The following is a 16,407-nucleotide window of genomic DNA, read 5'->3' as shown; positions in this document are numbered from 1 at the left end:
AAGAGTTTGCAACTCTTAGTGAGCATCAGTCACCTGGAAAGTTTTCTAAACTACCCATGCTCCACGGAGGTCATCAAAATGCAAAACCCTTAGGCCTATACATTTGCATATTTAAATCTCTGTATAAGTAGAATGAAAAAGAATTGTAGTAAGCCACAAAAGTAAAGATTCATTTGCCTAAAGAAGCTCTTCTTCTAAAATGTAAATTCCTTCTGGGAGTGATAAATCGAGCAGATGGTGGTAGGATTACATCAGTAATCGGATTGTTTTCCTAACTCCTGGTTATGGCGAGCAAATGTTGAGTGTAAAAGCACTAAATGTGGAGCAGACATGTACCTGACCTGGGGGTTGTTGATTGAGGACCACAAAAGATGCCCTTTGATCAATCTAGAGTCAGTAAAAGTGAATGGGTGCCTGGAAACAGGAAGGCAGGTGCAAGGAGGAAAGTGGGAAGTTGAGAAAGATTGGTTATACTTATTCTGATGGAAAAGCACTTTGGAATTTGCCCTGGGAGCTTGTTATTTAGGGGTCTGAGAAATTATTACGGAGGTAACTATAAAGCAGAGGATGAAGGTCAAACAAGGTGACAATATTCACCCTAGAAAGCCAGAATATGAAATTGTACTTTATTACATGAATGGAATGTGTCTAAAGGTAAGTCCAGTAAGAATGAAGATTCAGTACCAAAGAAGGAATGCGGACCAGAAAAGGCCTACATAATAAGGTGATGCAAAGTCCGTGAGTTTCCTGTGACTCTAGGCTTTGTTTCCCACAGCCGCCCTCAGCATCATCCCCCACACAGCCTCCTTGGTTGGTTGATTCTCCCTGTGGAGCTGTGAGTCAGGGCCCTCTGAGACGTTTTCACTTTCACTCTTTCTTTCCCACTGTCCCTGAACTGAGACCCACCTGGGGTTTTCCAGCACCTAAAGAGAGGAAGTGAAAGAGACTGTATTTTCTACAAGGCTTAACTTTCCTACTAGAAGCAAAAAGACAAAGAAATCTATGCCTCCAGAAACCGATTTACTTCCTGTGGTGCTGAGTCAGTGAGAAGAGAGCCTGAACTAAGTATGCAGCGCTGGCAAAGCATGTGACCTACATCATCCTTTCAAACCTGAGTCGGAGAGTCACTTTTGTGAGACGGATTTAATCATCTGAGGCAGACTTGGCAATAACTTGCCTTGAAAAACAATCACATGATTGAGAAATAATAGAGACCGAAAGTAAACTCAGACTAGTTAAGTCCTCAATTTCTAACCAATAAAATATTTCTGCCAATAGCTCTTTAAGTATTATTTCCGGGTCAGGGTTGAGGAGTTTGTGGCAGGTCCATTTGGTACCTTACAAAGGCAGCCTCACCACCTGTCCTTGGAGGGAGACAGGGGACAGCCATAGCAAACTCACCTGGGAGAAAGTGCCTTTGAGGTACCACAAGTGGTGGCCACTAACTGGCCAAGTTAACAAGACAATGGAACTTATTAAAATGCATAATCTCAGGTTAGTGAATTGGCATTTAAGAAGATCCTTCGGTAACTGAGGGAGTTTATTACACTGTAAAAAGCATTGGCTAAATTAATGTGCTCTGATTATACAAATCTGGTACCCCACTGAACTGGATCCAGAATCTCAGGACAATGCTATGCAAATACTTGAATTCCTAAAGCCTTCAAAACTCTCAACAAAAGGTCTTTGAAATGAGACAAAATGTGGGTCTCAGACATGCCAGTAAATTAGTAGTAGACTCAAATCTAAGTAAGTCTTTGCCAAACAACCAATCCCTGTCATTTGGACAACATCCTCAGATAAGCTCTTTACTGACCTAGTCACCTTGTTAGGTTCTAAGGCAGAATCTATGGTAAAGGAACAAGTATGACCTTCAAGGGACTCCTGGTCCTTCAAAGGAGGCAGGCAACTACCTAATGACAGGACCGTGTAGAGACATGGAGCAGGAAGACAGCATGTGATCACCAGGAGAGACACCTGAGTCCCCTGACTTCCCTAACCCACACTCCACCACATTCATGACAAATTGAATACAACACCAGTGCCCCAACCCTGCCCCCCCCCATAATGCTTCATTTTCCTTCCTCTTCATTTTTGTCTTTTTCTCTTGGCAAGAATCACTTCTACTCAAATTCCTATTATCTTTCCAGACTTTTCCCACCTGCCCAACCTAATGCACACATTTTCAACTCTTGCAACATCTACAACTCTTGTATACTAGCAACTTCTAAACCTGACTTGCAATAAATTCACTTAAGAAATATTAAAACCAAACCAAACAAGTTGTCTTGCCAACCCTACCTTACCCTCAATTCTGCAGATGAGATCTAGGTATAATATACCACTCTGCTCCATGTGATCCTAATACAAAGCAAGTGTTAGGATGAGACTCTGTCACACCACTCTTCTGACACCTGCTCCTAGCAGAGGTGTGGGAGGATACACACTTTGGAAAAGGGTTCCACCCTCCACAACTGTCATCTTGCTTGGCCTGCTTGTCAGCCCTACAAAAATAGAAAAATAACAAGAAAGAGGTGTTTAGTCCACATAACAGTAAGAAAACATCCCAAGAGAGGTGAAGCCACAAGCCCACACTGAAAGATCTTGGAACACATCTGGCTTGCTCTGCGCTGGTTGGACTGGGCGTGTATCGGGAGCAGGATGGAAGGCAAGGGGCAGGCTTTTCTCTGTTCATTCTACTCACCGCTGCTGACCTAACAGGTGGGAACTGTTTAGCTAACAGGTAACGATTTCACTGGAAGTCCTGTTTATGGGATATGTCATTCCTGAGCCCTCTGAGGTTCTTCACCTGAGAAAGAGGAACTGGGAGTGGGTGTGACTCAGAAGCCATGTGACCAGACACACTTGAGCAAACTCTGTGAGAAAAAGGAAGACCGTAAATAGCTCAAGGCATTAGAACTTTCCTCAAAAATCAATTAGGAGTCACATTCTGATCAAAAGGGCAGATAACAGGGTCATGAGGACTGCGACATGCTGGGGTTTCATTTCTCTCCCCCCAGCCACCACATGCTGTCTTGGACTGGAGTGAATGGGCCCCTTCTTACCTGAGCTTGCTTAAAAAGCAAACACGGAAACATTTGTTAATCTCTCTTCTCTCCTGTTTCTCAAAGCAGCCCAGGAAGTAAGGCTGACTACAAGAGGCCTCCAGCAAACATAAACGTAGACAGGAAGGGGTTCAGAGTGGGGCTTTGGGGGAAAAAAAGACCTTTCTTCCTTTCTTTAAAAAAAAAAATCTCATCACTGGGTTTCTTCTGTGCTCTACCTCAGAAGTAAACTCATCTACTTGGGAATATGTCCTATGTATATTTCATTCTACTCTTGCCAGAAATAATTTCCAGTTCTCAGGAACGAGCAAGGCAGGGAAATGGTAAGGGGAGGGCTGGATGCCTCCCGCTGTGAGGAATGACACACAGATTGAGGTACACAGGAGGGCTGACATTCCACAATCGGCACATCAGCATTTCTGCGGCAGGCAGAAAGCTATTCCTGAGGGAAGCGTGTTCTAAACTAGTGGAAAATAAATGCTGTTTTGAAATTAAGCATCACAGCCTATGACTTTCTCGGCCAAACAATCTCTCTGGGGTTATTTCTCAGGGTGATGTGTATGGGCACACACAGGCTACTGCATAAAGGGATTGATTTCAAAAGATGCTGGGTCCTCATTTTCATAAATAAATAAACCTTCCCTGGCCATTGGAATATGATTATACTTGGAACAAAACTCCTAAATATAGAGCCATTATCTGAAGCCACATGACCCACACCAATCTTATAACTTCATGCTGTCAATTGGAGAAAGGAAAGCTTTTGCATTGACCTGGGGTTGGATGTGGTTTCTTAGGAAACAACATGGGCTCCTTTTGCTGTTTGGGGCAAGTGGGACCAAATGACTTTCTCTCCATTAGACAAACAAGTCTTCTCACTTACACACAGACACACACAGACACACAGACACAGATACACACACACACACACACACACACACACACACACACACACACACACACACCAGCCTTTTTCTTGGTAACTACAATTGTTCTTGGATAAGACAAAGTGCTATTCCTACTGAATAAAAGTGTAAGCACATATCATATTGTGGGTGGGAAGGTGGGTTTCTGTCATAACACTTTTTGTTACCTGAGCTACTCCACCCTTAATCTGACTATTTGAAACATCAACTCTATTCCTTTACCAGAGAACCTTTATGGTCCTCCTTGTGTGGACCATATCTTACAATCTACATCCTAGAGACATCTGTTCTCAGGGAGAGATGTTTCTGGTCTTTGTGAAGCTGTCTGCCTCCTTAAGAGGTAACCACACTGTAAGCCTTCTAAATTTCATGGGATAAGTGCTGGAGAAAATATGGTGAAGACAGGTCTAGGACTTAGAGTTCGGATGAAGTTTTCTAGAATTGATTGTCAGAGAAAATAGCATTTTAGATGAGACTCGGGAAGTGAGGAGAAGCCCCAGGACAAGTGTTTTCAGCTCTGAGGAAGGCTACAGGAGTGCCCTTGAAGGAGGCTAGCCCTTGCACCAGGTCTATGTGGCAATATGTGATAGGAACAGAGGGGAAGGACACTGACACCAGAAAGATCTGGAAGCCACACCTGAGCCGGATGAAATTCCTGAGAAATAATTGTCAAGGCTGCAGAGGCAACAGGGATGTCGAAGACAGGAAAAGTAGAACGCACCTTTGTGCAAGGGTAGGCAGCTGGGCAGACATTATTTTTTGAAGCCATCACGTGGAAGTGGAGCGAGTAAGGAAGACTGGTAAGTAAATGGGACAGTTGGGGTGCACGGACAAGTTGGTGCTCTGAGACCACGGTTTCTAGTGAGGCAAACAGCAATTCTGCTCCAAAACCAGGAAGTACTCACACCTCAGACTTTCCTGTGTTGAACTTTATTTGATGAAGCAGGGAGCTGTGGGCTGGATTTTGCCAACAGGCTATGGTTTGTCAACTTCCATTTTAAACCATGGGCTGGGTGTTCAGGAAAAAGCACACAGTGCATACTTAACATGGTGTTATTTTCTCTCCACACATGGTGTTGTTTTCTCTCTTTCTTCCTCCCTCCGTCTCTCCTTTCTTCTGCTGAGGATAGCATCCAGAGCCTTGATTAAGCTAGGGAAGCACTCTGACTAGCACTAATCCATAGTCCAGCCTTGCAGTGTTGTTCTCTTTTAGAAAATACTTAATCTAATGGAAAACAAACTTTCTGATAATTTGAAATTGGTTTCTTGGGTTCAAAAGTTATTTCCTGATTTTTTTTTATGAGTCTCTTGAATGTCTAGCTTCAAGCTAATGCCTGGAAAACAAGGACAAGATCTTGAGGTACCTATTAGAACAAGACTAGCAGTGTATCTATTAATTTATCCATCCACCCATCCACCCATCCATCCATCCATCCATCCATCCAGCTACTCAATAAGCAAGTAATGAGTTTCTATTATTGTAAGACAAGTTGGCAGAACTCTGCAGAATCCCTTGGTGACTCAGGTATGGTTCCTTCCTCCAAGCTGCTTATCTTTAGGAGGAGGAGACAGCAGGTACATTAACATCTAGGATCTGAAGTAGAGAGAGGCCAGAAAAGGGACTGATGGGGATGTGAGGGTGGCAGGAGCAGGGTAACTTCCAGCTGGAAGCCATCAGAGAGGCTGACAAGATGACATCCATTTTCCTGTTAACCCTTCAAAGTGACATATGAGTCCATGCAAAGATTACAAGCAGACCTTGAGAAGACAATGCTCTTTTGTATATGTCACCAGCCCTTAGGTCCCATCAGGGCAAGTTTTATAAATAGTTGGTGACTTCAAAAGTCTTAGAAAGGGATTCTCTTTCCCACCCAGAGAGAAAGAAAAAAAATTACCTTAATAGAAGGTTTTCTATTTTCTATAAATTTCTGTTGGTCAACCCTTAATTTGTGCACGAAAAAGGAGTTGGAAATGCACAAATAAATAACAGTAATAATTCTTGAATGCTTCCAATTCTAAAAAAAAAAAAAAAAAGTAGTGCTGTATCTGTTTTGAAGATAAGACGAGGCCAAAATTATCAAGTAACTTAACCAGGATCACAGAAAAAAGGGATGCAAGCCTGTTACATATGCCCTCAAACTTTCAGCTCTCTCCTCTCCTCTCCTCTCCCTCTCCCTCTCCCTCTCCTTTCCCTCTCCCTCTCCCTCTCCTCTCCCTCTCCCTCTCCTCCCCTGTCCCTGTCCCTCTCCCTCTCCCTCTCCTCCCTCTTTCTCCCTTTCCCTGCCTTCTCCTCTCTTCTCCTTTCCTCTGCTCCCCTCCTTCTTTCTTTTCTGTCTCTTTTATCTCTCACTATCTTTCTGTTTGTGTCTCTCTCTTTCTGTCTCTCTCTGCCACCCACTCCCCCTACTCTCTGCCACTACTCCCTGCCGTCTGCCTTTGCCACACAGCTCCCAGGCCCCGGTATAATAGTCTACACTTCAGTTTGACTCCTCAACTATCACCCTCTATTCTGGCCAGCTTTCTGCTCAAAATATTCCCATGGATTCTGGAAGTCTTCCCTTTCTGCTAAACTCTGACAGCTCTGTGCCAGGTCTGCCAACACTGTTCTCTGCATCAAAAACATTTGTCACCTGCTCACAGGGGTCTTGAAGTATATGACCCAGGGCTTAGAATCAGCCTCCCAACCCTTCTTGGCCCTTTCAAATTTTCCAACCAGACACAAGTAAGCATCTGTTTAGCATACCCTAAAATATATTCACTGATTGTCTACCTTGTTTTAGGTTTTTTTTTTTTTTTTTTTTTTTTTCAGGAGTGGGGAGGGGGAGATCCAGAAAAAGAAAAGTTAGAAATTCAAAGATAAGATAGTTTATTATTCATTTTATTTATGTTATCACACCTGCAGAATAAATAGCAGTTCTCATTTGAGTTGGTCATAAAGAGTCTGGAAAAGACACGTTCCAGATTCAAGAAGAAATAAAGATTGGTTTTCTGAGATCGCTGACTGGTCACTACAAAATCTTTGCTGAGAATGTGGCATCTCTAGCCCTTGGTCATCAGTCAAGCAACAGCAGAAGAGAAAGAAGAGTAGGAGAGACAGATACATGCAGCATAGCTGCAGATAGTTCCAGTCCTAAAGAGGATGGGAGGAAGACAGCCAGCACCCACGCCTGGGAAACTGATCTTCTTTTATAATTCTTCTACATATATAGCCTACGCAACAAAAACCATCATTGGTTATGCTAATCAGATGTTTTCCTAAGTAGGAGCAATTACTAGAAAGTAGGTTGACCTCCGGTGGATTTTCAACAGCAATCATGTCATGATTGATTACAAATATCTGCACATACACGTGTCCTGAGAGAGGATGAGGAAAGCATATTTTGTTGTTAGGGCAATGAGGCCATTTGTCCTTCTGGAACAGTTTAGAGGAAAGTGGCAGTGGAGACACAAAATGATCCAAGTTTATTTGAATGTTCATCTGTGAGTGGATTCCACGTGTGTAGGTTTGAGGGGTTTGAGGTGGGATGATGGGGTGCAGTGATAATGTGCTTCCCAAGAGGAGAGGAAAAACAACAAATATCTTTAGGTGACTTTTAATAGAAAGATAAGAGAAAGAAAATTCAGTGTTACTAAGTTGAACTTTAGCTTCCTGGGAAAGGTGCAGGCTTCACGTGCTGCGGTAGTGAATCATAATGATACCCCGGCTGTGACATTGGGGGACAGGGTGATCTGTACCTTCCCTGAGGTTTCAGTGAATTTGCTTGTGACATTAAGGAGGAAAACAAGAGTAAAGGGAAATACCCTTTCCTTTGCCACCCTGTCAGGGAAGAAACCACTTTGGAGGTCATGATCTATGACAAACACACTCATGCAAATTCTTTGCTTGCTCCCATGCTCCATTTCTTTACCAACTACGTAGCTAGGCAAAATGGAACAAGAAATAGTGCCTTGGGGAGAAATGAAAGTGCTGGGTTAGACACTGGCTGCCTTTACAGGGAGGAAATTCTTTAAGTCTGAAAATATACTAATGCAATGAACCTGCTTGAGTGACTGCGGCATTTTTCTGACACCGAGACACTCAAATTGTAAGCAACTCTGGAATACTGAGAGTGGGAAAAAATAGTCCGCCTGGGTGAAGGGCACACCAACTGGTTTTCCAATACCAAATGGTCAGCCCTGAAAACACACATCTAAGTAACATTATATAGACTGAGCAGGACATATTCATGTATATGTGTGTGTGTGTATATGTGTGTGCATTCATGTATTATGGATTCATGTATATATAATGTATATATATATATACATGTATTTGTGTATATAGATATTTATATAATATGTATACATCAACAAAGAGAAAAAAAAAGATGATGCCTGAGACTCATCTGGTAAAAGTTTTCTAGAACTAAAGGGAATGATAAGAGGAGGTGCAGCTGGTGGCCAAGGACCAGAAGGACCGGAAACCTTTTGTTCTTTGAAAATTTTTTTGTTGTTAGTTTGTGGCCCTTGAGCTAAACTATATTTTCAATGATTATTAAAGCCTGCATGATATTCTTTATCTTGAACATTGACCCACAAAATTTTAAATATTTACTATTTAGACGTTCAAGAAGACATTTTCACATTCGTGATACAGTGCATAAGAATGTAGAGGATCTTGAGCCAAAGAAACCTGGGTTGAAATTCTACTGAGATTTACTGTTCATTCACTCAGTTTACAAACACGTATCAAAGAATTCTGTTTTCAGTGGGCTTCCAGTGTGCCTGGATTCTCTCCTGCTTTACTCTCCAATGTTCAGTGTTCTTCTCTGCCAGTTAATTCACATCCATAACACAAGATCCAGATCTGAGACCTTAAACCCTGTCCCTCCTCCACCTTGTACTCCAAACACACTTTACAGTTCAGGTTTCCCACTGCATTTATTGGCATCTATGTACTGGTGACTTGTATCTCTAATCCAGATACAAGTGTCTTCTTAGCTATTACCACTCAATGTTGAAGAAATATTGTATATTTGACAGATTTAAAATAAACCTCTTGTCTCCATCCCCTAACCTGTTCCTCCAGGAGTTTCTCAAGTGGTGGTAAGTGGTAACTCTACCCTCCCTGTTATCGTGGTTTCTTTACCAGAAAGTGGTCATAGCACTTGTCTCAGAGGTTGTATGAAGTAGAAATGAGATATTACATGCTTCTCACAGCACCTGCCACATCTTGCCTTGAATAAAACTCAACAGAGTGAACAGAATGAACCTTTTCAACTTCTTTATCTTAATGGTTCATAGATCCCTCTTTGCTCCTCTTTCAAATTCACATTATTTCAACCAGGGGCCATTAACAACATCTCTTAAGTGGTATCTTCAATTTAGTAAAATGGATGTTATTGCAGGTAGAGATGAGAGAAACCAAACAGCCGAGGTGCAGATATCTCATAACTGAGCCTTTCCTGGGGCTGGGATAACAGCTGTAGCCAAGTGAGAAACCAGGGCTCTCTAAGCCCTAGAGTGCATATTCTGCCCAGCTTACCTGAAGAGCAGACCCGAGAAGGTTTAACAAGATACCCAGGAGGGCAACTGGAGTGCAGAAGTCAAAAGCACATATCAACAGGACTGAGATGGAATCTCCTAGATTTTCAATGCAGACCTCTGAACCTTATATTGAAGCTGTGAGTTTTCCATAGCTGGGACCAAGCATGTATGAAAAAAAAGGCAATTTTAAGTTATATTAGGCACCCCCCATTGCAGGTTTGTAAAGATCAACTTTGCAATATTTAGGAACAATAAATATATTATATTTTAAGACTCTTACAGAGAAGCCAGGATCTGACATTCTAATATGTTAATGAGCAAAGATCATGAAACAGAACTCACAAGTGAAAGCCTGAGTGTGGGGATTTTACATTTGCAGACTTACTCATATTCAAATTAATGGAAACCTTTTAAAGTTTGATGGAATACCACTTTAAGGTTCCAAATTACTACAAGTGTGTGTGTGTGAGTGCTTAACACCTGTGGGCACATGGTGAGATGATACTAGGAAATCAAACATTGGTACTACTACTTTAAAAAGTAATTTGGTAGCGTGTGTCAAAAAATGGTTACAAAATGTCACCAGTCTTTCAATCAGAAATCCCACTTCTATGAATATATTCAACAAAGTAACACAAAAGGGATGAAGAATCTGTTAGATGTAAAAGGTACTTATGACAATCTCACTTTTAATAGCAAAACACAAATAAGGTAAATATCTTGTTATTTTAAATGATCAAGAAGTTTATCAAGTACTGTGTGTGGGCTTATTTTTATGTGTTCATGCGTTTTCTCTCTCTCTCTCTCTCTCTCTCTCTCTCTCTCTCTCTCTCTGTGTGTGTGTGTGTGTGTGTGTGTGTGTGTGTGTGTGTGTATGACAGGACTATACATTAAATTGCTTACAAGACATTCAGTAAGTGGACATATGATTTTTTTTCCAATCAAATTTGTTCATACATAAAGTAGGTTCATTCTATAACTAAAAATACAGTGCTCATTCTTTGAAACTTCACTTGGCTTTCTGTGCTAGGGATACATTTCTGAATTAAAAGTTAGGACAAGAGTTATGGTGCATGTTTTTAGTTTCCAGCACTCAGGATGCTACTGCAGGAGACCTTGAGTTTAAGACATCATGACCATAGAGTGAGCTCCAGTCTGATCTGTGCTGCATAACAAGATGTAGTCCAACACAAAATATAACAAAACCACCATCAAGTTCACACTTTAAATATGTGTGTGTGTTCTGTGTGTAATATAGTGCATGTAAAGTTAACTTATTTATTAATATATTGTATGTAATATTTGTTTGTCTATTAATATGATAGCCATCTGTACACATAAAACTGAAAATAAACAAAACAAAAGGAATGCTCTAAAAGACTTTTGGCTTCTATTTAAAATGTAGACAAAAAGGAAAGTCAGTCCTAGAAATACCAAAATTTAGTATCAAACAACCTCAAGTTCACAACTTTTAGAAAATAATCAGAGAAGAACAAGCTAGCCTAAAATCATATATAATATAATCATATATGATATAATAATGAGCTTAACTAGTACTGAAGGCACCAGGAATTTTTCTAAAGATTGAGAAGAGCCAGGAATAGGCTAGCATGTGATTATACAAGACCTGGGAGTCACAGCCATATGGGAATTCACAGTATTCACTGGATTTTCTTAACTGACTATGAACTATGAACTTCACGAGGATGAATGGTGGAGATCCCAAAGTAACAGCAAAATACAGCACACACAGAGGAGGAGGGGAGGAAGGAAGAGATGGAGAGACAGAGGAGGAGAGAGGTAGAGAATGAGAGTCCCTCACAGTTGCAGCCTTAAGAGAGGGAGACATGAAGAACATGGAAGAAAAGCCATGAAAGCCTATCTTCTAGATGTGAGGAGACTGTTGCAATGCATCAGCGCACTGCAGTTCTGGCTGCTTGCTCAACACCTGCACAAGATGAGTCCAGTCAAAATTCCAACATGGATGTTGGCCGAGTGGAGGCGCTCTGAGGAGCCACACCTAGCAGAGAAGATATCAACAATTGACAGCTACTGAGGGAGAGATCTGAGGAAGAGATCAACACTTTTCCTGGGGGATGTTTCCAATGGCAGGCTGCCCATGTCCAGTGGAAGGCCCTGAACCCAAGCACATATTGTTAGCATTAACTGGGTTCAGGGGTAATCAATAATAGCAACAACAATAATAAAGAGAACTTGAAGTCATGAAGAAGGCAGGTCAGGGAGTAGAGTTGGAGGGTAGTGGAGGATGTATATGATCAAAAGACATTGAATGCATGTACAGAATATTTAAGGAATAATTTTAAAATATTTTTAAAAGTTTTAAGTAAATATAGTAACATCAGATTAAATAATCTTTGGAAGGGAGAACATTACTAGATAATGAGGTATAAAAGGATTAATTCTCCAAGGAGGTAAAACAATATTAAATATTTAGGCATCCATCAATAGGGGTCCAAAAACATGAAATTAAAAAAAAAAGTATAGACATGAAAGGGAAAATGTAATATTAAATTTGGAGTCTTCAAGACTGCTCTTTTAGTAATTCATAGAAATAATATCCAGGAAAGTAATAAAGGTGCAGAAAAAAATGAAAAACATTCTTTGTGAAGTTTATGCAATTAACATTTACAAAACATTCTACCCAACAGCAGAATATGCTGTTTTTGGTGTATGTAGAAAATTCATGAAGATAAACCATATGCTTTCTAGGTTATCAAAAGAATGCCATGTGGCTTATAAAGTGAAGAACTTTATAACACATAGATACATCAGAAACTGAAGTAAGCATCTCACTTTCAGTTTCCTAGAAGTGTGGATATTGGAAGGACACATGGTGACCACACTCAGGTGTTTTAAGTAGGACAGAAGCCATTCCAACTATTAATGCTATCAGCCATTATTCAAATTAAACCATGGGAGACAAAAATTCATAATAGATAAAAGGAGAATGTGGTGGTGGCGGGGGATGCACAATTGATGTCACTTCTGACTCTACATATGACCATGAGCTCTAGGGCTCCACTGAACCTGATTTTAAGATGCCAGATAAGAAGGTACGAGTGGATGGTTCATTAGCTGGTGGTTCAACTCTCACATCTTCACCATATCCCCACTTCTCTGGCTGACTGTGACCACGCCAGTGGTCCTGTTCTGCAAACCAGGGTCATTGTGAACAGTAGGCATCGGTTCTGGAATAGATCTGTTTGTGTGTGTTCAATCCTTCTGTGAAACTCAGAAAGTTGTAATCTTGGGAAACTTATATAACTCCCCACAGTCCCTGTTACAAAGAAAACAGAGACCCTAATAGCATCTACCACAAAGGATTTTCTTCAATGATGAAGAAGAGTTAATGTGAGTGAGGGATTTTAGTATCTGACATGCAGCAAAAATTCCATAGATGTTGATATGGTTTTTACAAGGCACCAAAAGCACAGAGTCAAAACTATGGAGCTAGAAAGATGCTGATTCAAGCTCAGTGTTGCCAATTAGTAGCTCTGAGAATGTGGGCAACATGTCTTCAGCTCTTCACTTCATTGTCCTCGTGATCTGTTCTGCAATCCTTAATTGAGCTCCTGCAATGTGCTTGGCAAACTTCCCGATTCTTTTTGTACAAAATCAGGATAAAATGGGATGAATAGAGTGAAAGGGTGCATGTAAATCCCCTGGTAACATAGCAAGCATGCTGAAGAAATTAATATTGCCTCATTTGTCTCTAGATGCCAGATTCAAGATATGAAACCATCCTTTCAAAATGCAATGCTTTGTGAGTTCTGGTGTCTCTTGAATTTCATAGAAAACTCAGAGCACAATTAGTACAATTACTTGCTGATTTAAAAAAAATATGTGGTGGTCATTCAAATTGTGATAGAATGTACAGTAGCTGTGATGTTCTTTATGGGACCCATTGAGTTGGGCACAACCGTTTACAGCACAATGTTACAGATCATCACATCTCAAACCTTCATGAAAAATCTGTATTTCTTCCAAACTATTACAGCCTATCATTTGCTAGCAGAAGAACTGAAAGAAAGTAGGAAATTTTAAAAAACAAGGAAATATTTTTTTAAAAAAACATAGGCCACACCTTGATTATCTGAGCTACAGATAATGACGTCTTTGCTTTTCCACACACCTTTTCAATTCAGTCACCTATTTTCTTTTCTGCACACTAGAAAAAGACAATCACTATAAAGTAGAGCCAAAGTTTACCCCAAGTGAATTTTCAAATAAAGTATCATTTCCAAGATGGAGTTAGAAATGAACTACTGGTTCTAAATCAAGACATTTCCATGTTTGATTGGTAACAATGAGTATGTCCATTTTTGGTATCAGATAGTTCAGTGACTCCCCAAAAGTGATGTTTTCCCTTTGAAAATAGATGTTCCCTCACCTTGAGATCTTTCTTTGCCAGACAATTTGTTTGGAAGGGCTCACACCTCCTGGCCATTTCTGATTCAGAAATAGTCAGAAATATAAAATTCAAGCCTGTTGTTATAACTCTTCTTTAAACTGCTAACACTGCATTGTTTACATTATTACCTTGAGTTAGCGCATGTGTCCCATTACAGCTCTTCTCTTGAGTGCCTTACAGGCTCAACGTGAGATGTTAGGGTATAATGGGCTAACAGTTTTTTGTACTCACTCTGTATGCTGTGCATTTCCCAAAAGTTTTCAAGGGTCTCTCATTTTAAGACCATTCAAAACACGCTCTTCTTTCTATGTGCCTTTCCCCATTTCACTTGTCCTAGCTTGTGAGCTTTTCATGGCCCTCATAATTTTGTCCAGGCAATGCCCCCTGTAAATAGGCCCCTTTTTTCTTGATGGGTGACACTTCTGACACCTATGTCTTATGAGTGACATTTCCAGGCTGCTTTGTCTGTGATCTTCATGTAAACACAATAATGGTTCTTTAAGGATACTCATGTCCTAATTACAAAAAATCTGTGACTATTACGACTTCTATGGCAAAGAGTTTATGCTGATATGATTACACTGATGATCTTGAGATGAAAATATTGTCCTACATTTAGCCACAGGGACCTTATAAGGGTAAGAGAGAGTCAGAACTTAAGGAAAGAGGGCTAGAGGGGTAAACTTTGAGGATGAAGAAAGGGGCTGTGATGTGAAACAAGGAATGTAGGAAGGTTCTAGAAACAAACAGCAGAGTGGCAGATTCCCCTAATAGCCTCAAAAGGAGCACCTAGTTTTAATTCTGCAACCTTCAACTCAGGCCTCTGACCTCCAAAACTATAAGACAATGAATCTGTGTTGTTCTGAGCCAAGTGTATCATAATTCGTCATGGCTACATGAAAAGACTAGTATAGTCATCAGAGGACATAGTGAATTTTCCCACTCTATAAAAATGTCAGTTTGTTCATAAGTATTATTAGTGTTAGGTAAAAGAAGGGTGTAGTGAATTAACTGTGGACAACAAATAAGTAAAAACAGTAAACAAACATGTGAATAATAAGTGGAAAATCCACTGAACAACTCTTAGAGGAACTTCATCCTGGTTGGGTGATAAGAAGGACAGAATGGCAGCCTTGTTGTTGGAACCTGAATCATAGTTTTAGCTCTGCCACCTGCAAGGGGATGAAGCATTTCATGTCTGAGATTCAGTTTCTTTACCTGCAAAAAGGAATCAGCTTAGTTTTTGGCCCTTAATGTACGTTTAAACCATAAAGCTCTATGACCAGATGCCAAGACATTTTTGGAAAGCATGCCTGCCTTGGGTGGGAGGTTTGGACTGATGACCTCAGAGGTGCCTTTCAGCTCGAAGAGTTCATGACAGGCACAGCAGGATGCATCTTGTGCAGAAAGCAACACTAAGACAACTGAATTTTCAGCACCTCCCACAGGGAGGGGAAGTCCTCCAGGAGCAAACAAAAGCACCAGTAGCTTCAGGTCGAGCCGGCTTCAGACTTGGGCCAAAGGCAACAAGAATGCCACAAAGCACATCAAAGGGCAGCATCTGGCTGCGGAACAAGAAGACGGATGGAAGGGAAGTCATGATCTGTGGTAAAACAAATAAATAACCTTTAAAATCACATCTGCAGACGGTCTAATGTCCTTAAATGCTTTCCAATAAGCTTGCCACAAAGCCTGTCTGGAAGGCTTCATAACAGATGGAGGCAAGAGTCATGACCTGGCTCTGACACTGTGGCTGACCAGTTGTGTGACCTTGGGCACTTCATTTCACCTTTGCTGGCCTCTAAGTTCCTCATCTCCAAGAGAGGACCAAAGTGGATAATTTCTTGCTACCACTTCAGCCTCAAAATCTTAACTGCTTCTGCACCCAGGCATTGGTCACAAATGCTAAAATCTTGTCACTACTTATGTCTTAAATGAGCAGTCGTTTGTAGGATTCTGCCAAGAACCCAAATTTAAATTTAAAATCTAGGATTTGAGGGAGGAAAGAGGTTGGGGCAGGGGAATGCAGCATTACAAAACTTTCTCTTTGTTCCCTCTCTCTTAGAACCATGTCCTTATCATTTCCCTGTGTTGATATAATGGCTTAAAATCCGAGATGGCCACTGCCCTTTGAGATGATTGTGCACCATCCAGCTTGTGATGTAAAAATGAGGCTCAAGCTGCTGCTGTCTGGGCTTAAACACAGCTTCAAGCTTCAGCCTCCCAGGCATGAAACTCCAATCCCAAGATAACGCTGAGAACACTTAATCCTCCTTTGTCCTCAGCTTTGCAGTGTGGTTATCCAGCAAAATGGAGCCCTGAGCTATCTCCCAGATTTCCCGTTTTAGGGCAAGTCTTGAAATAGCTTATGGTGTAACTGTTTCCACTGCACTTATTATAAATCTTCTCCTAATTAAGCCAAGTTGTTAGAGCAAGGAATTTTCGTCTTTTGAGAAAG

The sequence above is a fragment of the Peromyscus eremicus genome, chromosome 20, assembly GCF_949786415.1.
Source record: "Peromyscus eremicus chromosome 20, PerEre_H2_v1, whole genome shotgun sequence".
NCBI lineage: Eukaryota > Metazoa > Chordata > Mammalia > Rodentia > Cricetidae > Peromyscus > Peromyscus eremicus.
The sequence above is the reverse complement of the archived record's forward strand: the minus strand, read 5'-3'. Positions refer to the sequence as shown.